The sequence below is a fragment of the Malus domestica genome, chromosome 02 (assembly GCF_042453785.1).
Source record: "Malus domestica chromosome 02, GDT2T_hap1".
NCBI classification, from domain to species: domain Eukaryota; kingdom Viridiplantae; phylum Streptophyta; class Magnoliopsida; order Rosales; family Rosaceae; genus Malus; species Malus domestica.
The window spans coordinates 37,214,025-37,219,995 of NC_091662.1; the positions used below are offsets into that span (position 1 = coordinate 37,214,025).

General features: G+C 38.6%; 1 pseudogene; it reads left to right on the forward strand.

Moving 5' to 3' along the window:
• The first annotated feature begins 800 nt into the window (after positions 1-800).
• On the forward strand, positions 801-4,288 carry LOC103413459 (linoleate 13S-lipoxygenase 2-1, chloroplastic-like; annotated as a pseudogene).
• The last annotated feature ends 1,683 nt before the right edge of the window (positions 4,289-5,971 follow it).

Here is a 5,971-nt window from a genome sequence, read left to right on the forward strand (position 1 = left end):
ATCATTATATTCAAATGTAATTACAGAAATATCATCGTTTTCTAATTCTTGTAGAGACGGGGTTGGAGAAGGAAGCAATGAAGGGGTATGTCCATAAACTGAGCCAAAAAGGGGACGAGGTGAGATATGAGAGTAAATTCAGCATCCCTGCAGATTTTGGGGAGGTTGGAGCAGTTCGGGTAGAGAATGAAAACCATAAGAAGATGTTCATCTATAGCATAGACCTCAGCGGCTTCACAAATGGCTCTGTAAATTTTCCATGTAATTCATGGGCTCATTCCAAGTTGGACAGCCCGCACAAGAGAATTTTTTTCACTACCAAGGTCCTATATTTTATCCTCAATGCTGGTGCTTAAATTTTTTGTAAATAAGCTGTCCAAAATAAACAGAGTTGGCCCATTTTACAAAATACGAACTCTCCTGTCCACCAAAATCCACGACTTAGTCAATTTAAATTACGTACGTAAAAAGCTCTACCCCCTGGTGGTTGCCGGTTGGCGGTGTGGTGGCTGCTATGGCAGCGGATATTGTGTAATTGGTCTTAGTGTTAGGGTTTTTGTTTTGTTTCACCATTGTTTTGGGTTTCATAGAACCAACTGTTGCTATTCTAAACACTTACTTCCTTAGTCTTGCGTTCTATGATCTGCATGATTTCCTCTATGAATTTTTTTCCCAATCAAACCTGATGAATGAGAAGTTGTGACTTGTGACCCACCTATTACGGGTGGAGTGTGATTTCCACTATATATGAAATAAAAGCCCTTCCCTTTTCTTTTCAACCAAGAAGAAAAAAAAAAAAAAAAAAAACTTGTATTGCTGAGATTCATTTGAAACTTGAGTACAATATTATCTGATTTGCTAATCTATGAGCAAAATGGAGCAGTCTTACCTGCCCTCAGAGACACCAAGTGGGTTGAAGAGGTTAAGAGAACTAGAGCTGGAAAATTTGCGAGGAAATGGACAAGGAGAAAGAAAAACATCCGATAGGATTTACGATTATGATACATACAATGATATTGGGGATCCGGATACCAAAGCTGAATTGATTAGGCCTGTCCTTGGCGGCAAACAGCACCCGTACCCCAGGCGCTGCAGAACAGGACGCCCACGCTCCAAAACGGGTAACCCTTTTCCATATTTTGGTCAATAAAAGCAAAGAAGGGTAACTAATTTATAAAAAATATTGTTTAGACACACAAAATTGGTTTCAGTGCTGACACACCTACTAGAGGTGGACTTTATCAGTGCAGCAATGAAACCAGTTTTGTGTCTAAATAACATTACTGATTATAAAGTCGTAAAATCCGCCAACAAGTAGGAAGAGAGAAAGTGGTGCAAAGGAGATTTATATGTATTACAAAAATTGTGTGATTCTGAATTTTTAACACATTAACATTTTTGTTCCCTCTATTTTAGTGATATGCTAATTTAATCTAACTACAAGGGATAGAGAAAGGGGATCTAACTTGGGCGCAAAGTGTTTTATCTTCTAATTATACGACCCCTGTGTTATGTTGCAGAAACATATTTTTTATTGTAAAACTGTGAGAGTTAGTAACTGTGTCAATATTACAGACCCCTTATCAGAAAAAAGAAGCAGCAGTGTGTATGTACCAAGAGGTGAAGCGTTTGCAGAGATGAAACAACTAACATTCTCGATAAAGGCCCTCAAATCAGTGTTGCACGCATTGGTTCCTACACTTGAGATGACGCTTATTAATCCAGACTTGGGATTTCCATACTTCACAGCCATAGATTCACTGTTTAATGAAGGTGTCACATTGCCCAAGTAAAAAACTGGTGGCTTTTTTCAGACAATTGTCCCAAGGCTAGTCAAGACTATTATTGATGGACAAGACGATCTTTTGCTCTTCGAGACCCCTGAAATGCTTGATCGTATGCCTCCCTGGACTTATCTTTCATACATAAAAAGATATATGTGTGTGTGTCTGTCTGTTTGCACAAGTAGAACTTTAGAAGAATTATCCTCTTTTAAGGAAAAGAAAATGTCAGATTATTGGGCACATTCGGTAATGTAAATGCAGATAGTTACCTAATCTCTTGATTATGCTATCGTCTTTTGTAGGTGATAAATTTTCTTGGTTTAGAGATGAAGAATTTTCCCGCCAAACTCTAGCTGGTCTTAATCCATATAGTATAGAGCTAGTAACGGTATGCTTTCCTTTTTTATTTGCTAACACAATTCAATTCTATTCTTTCACTTCATAAAGAAAACCAAGTTAACCTGCATTTCCCTCTGAACCCGTCTTCATTGGAGAACAAGCTAAACAATGAACTCCTCTGGATGCAGGAATGGCCACTGAAAAGTAAACTTGACCCTGAAATTTATGGCCCACCTGAATCATTGATCACAACAGAATTGGTAGAGAAAGAGATCAAAGGTTGTATGACTGTCAATGAGGTAACACATAAATTCCAACACTCCAATCTCTTTTTCATTTCTTGCTCTTTAAGTGGATGGGTTTCTTTCCCCACTGTTTTATAAAACTTTAAATCGTTTTAATTGTGTGTGTGTGTGTGTGTGTGTGTGTGTGTGTACCTTTATTTTCTGTATGAGAAAGTCTACTTGAACTTGCAATACAGGCCTTGGAAGGAAAAAGGATCTTTATTTTGGATTATCATGATTTGTACATGCCTTTTGTGAACAAAGTAAGAGAGATTGAAGGGACAACGTTGTATGGTTCTCGAACACTATTCTTCCTCACTGAGGACGGAACATTGAGACCTGTCGCCATTGAACTCACCCGGCCACCCGTTGGTGATGGAAACAAGCATTCACCCCAACTTGGGATGCAACCGGTCGGTGGTTGTGGAGGCTCGCTAAAGCCCATGTTTGTGCTCATGATGCTGGCTATCATCAGCTTGTTATCCACTGGTAAGAAAATATGTGCCTCAGTCATGCCCCTTCCAACTCAAGCATGGATCTAATGTTACTAAGATTTTTGGAATCAACAATTGTGTGACTAAATCGTGGGTGGGTACTTGTTTGCACTTATATTTTCATAGGCTTAGGACTCATTGTTGCACGGAGCCGTATAGAATTGCAGCTAATCGACAATTAAGTGCAATGCATCCCATCTATCGACTTCTACATCCTCATTTTCGATATACAATGGAAATCAATGCTCTGGCTCGAGAAAGCCTCATTAATGCCGGTGGAATCAGTGAGAGCAGTTTCTCACCAGGAAAGTACTCCCTTCAGCTTAGTTCGGTTGCTTATGACCAACTTTGGCATTTTGATATGGAAGCTTTGCCAGCAGATCTCATCAGAAGGTATTTTACATGATAAAACAAAGACTAGTAATGCTATTAAGAGTTTAGACACAAAAATGACAATGTCATCGACACACTTTTTTCACGAATGAATTCTGGATAGAGGAATGAAAATTCATCTAATAAATAATCACTAATGTTTAATTCCAGGGGAATGGCAGTTGAGGATCCTACCGCTGAGCACGGTTTGAAGCTAACAGTTGAAGACTACCCATTTGCAAATGGTCTTATTTTGTGGGATGCCATTAAGGGATGGGTGAGTGACTATGTGAACCACTATTATCCAGACCCAACTCTTGTTGTGTCTGATGAGGAGCTTCAAAGTTGGTGGACAGAAGTTAGAACCAAGGGCCATGCAGACAAGAAAGACGAGCCATGGTGGCCTGTTTTAAAAACCCCAGAAAATTTGATTCACATTTTGACAACCACAATTTGGGTAACAGCTGGTCATCATGCAGCTGTGAACTTTGGCCAGTACATGTATGCTGGATACTTCCCCAACCGACCTTCAATCGCTCGAACCAACATGCCAACTGAAGATCCATCTGAAGAGGTTTTCCAGAACTTTTTGAGGAAACCAGAAATGGCACTGCAGATGTGTTTTCCCACACAGGTTCAAGCAACAAAGGTGATGGCTGTCTTAGATGTGTTATCGAATCATTCACCAGATGAGGAATACATTGGTGAGAATATGGAGCCATCTTGGGCTGAAAATCCTGTCATAAAGGCTGCATTCGAGCGTTTTAATGGCAACTTGAAGAAGATAGGAGGAATTATCGATGGGAGGAATACCAATCTAAGCTTGAAAAACAGAGTTGGAGCTGGGGTTGTTCCGTATGAGCTTTTAAAGCCATTTTCAACTCCTGGGGTCACAGGAATGGGAATTCCATATAGTATCTCCATCTGAATTTGATGATGATGATGTTGTAATAGTTGTAAAAATATCCAGCGGTTAATTTCATATGTATCAATAACACGGATATTTAAGACAAAACTGCTTTGGGTCTGCCAAGTTGGCAGCTCTCCTTATGCCGCATCGTAAAACACAATTCGTTGAAAACACCAACCATCAAAATTTCCCTCAACCAATTTCAGTTTTACCCTTCATTGTGTTGAATCCATTCCACCTCTCAAAACCAAAAAATTTCCGAAGCCACCTACAATGGTCACCGACGATGAAGCCGATGTGGTGGATTCAACTACGGAGAGAGAGCGCAATATAATATGATCTAATCTTCAACTGCAACTGCAACTGCAAGCAATCACAGGTTTGATAGATAGTTAATTACTACTAATCTAGTTTCATACCTCCAGTGCAATCTTCGACAAAATTCTCTTTCTTTATAGAGACTGCTGATGAACATAACATATTACAGAAAAATGAAATACGAAGACAAACAAAAAACAAATAATAGAAAAAAGAATAAAATAGGAACATTAGAAATTTGCTTGTGGAACTTGGCGAATTGTGTTTTACCGATATGCTTGGCAAAACCTTGCTTTTGGAGCTTGTTAGCGCCGACCTTGACCCCAGTAAGCACTAGTACTACTTGTGCATATCCGAAATTAACTTCATTAATTCATACAAAGAGAAAATTAAGGGAAAAAAATAAAACGTAGTTCGAATTAAGCCAGTTTTTTAGTTCTACTTTACAACTGATCTCTACAAAAGGTTAAACTGACCGACCTCCTAGAACAAATTGGAGACTAACAGTCCCACTAGAAAAAGTTATAGTCGGTAGTTCTAACAAGGTCTTAATTAAGTGCATCGTACGTGAAATCTGATCAGAGTTTTGGCGTAAAAAAGGCACATGCATGGAAGTGCAGTAAGCAAAAAGATGCAGTTGCACTGCAAAAGTTCACAAAAAATGCTTCAATAATCATGTTCCTTATTTTGTTTATATGAATGAATTTCCTAGCTAGCTCAGTTTTTCATCATTGAATTATAAGTTGAGTGATCGACCTGATTGAAATATGATATCTAATTGAATGGTGTTATATTGTTTATATGATTGAACTTCCTGACTAATCCATTGAAACCATGCACAGGGGCTTATTTAAGGCTGTTCAAGGATTTATGTCAACTTCAAAAATCCTTGTACGGCTTATGTCAACTTCAAAAATCCTTGTACAGCTTTCAACAAGTCCCTCATGCATGATTTTAGCGGATCAGTTCCATCTTATTGCATATTAGTTTTCGACAGAGTCAAGCTAATTCTTCTTTTTTATTTATCAGCATGCCTCTTACACCATTTATTTATACAGGCGGCAGTTCTCCGGAGCTTCTTACTCAATTTACCGCTCTTCTTGCACAACATTTTTATATCAAAGATTTGGGTCCTGTCGGTTATATTTTAAGCCTCCAGTTTCATCGTGTCTTCTGGTATTCACATTAATTAACTGAAGTATGCTCATGATCTTCTTCAGAAATTTGGCATGGTTTCCTGTAAGCTTGCTTCCACGCCTTTAGATATCTCTCAGGGTATCTGAAGCGTCCCTCCTTGCTTCTCCTACTTCTTATCACGAGTTACTTGGCTCTTTACAGTATCTTACTTTAACTTGTCCTGACATATCCTTTATTGTCAATATTGTTGCTCAGTTCATGTGTCCTCATCGTACGACTCATATGATTAATGCTGCCAAATTGATTAGAATAGAGTTAGTTAATTCGTAATCT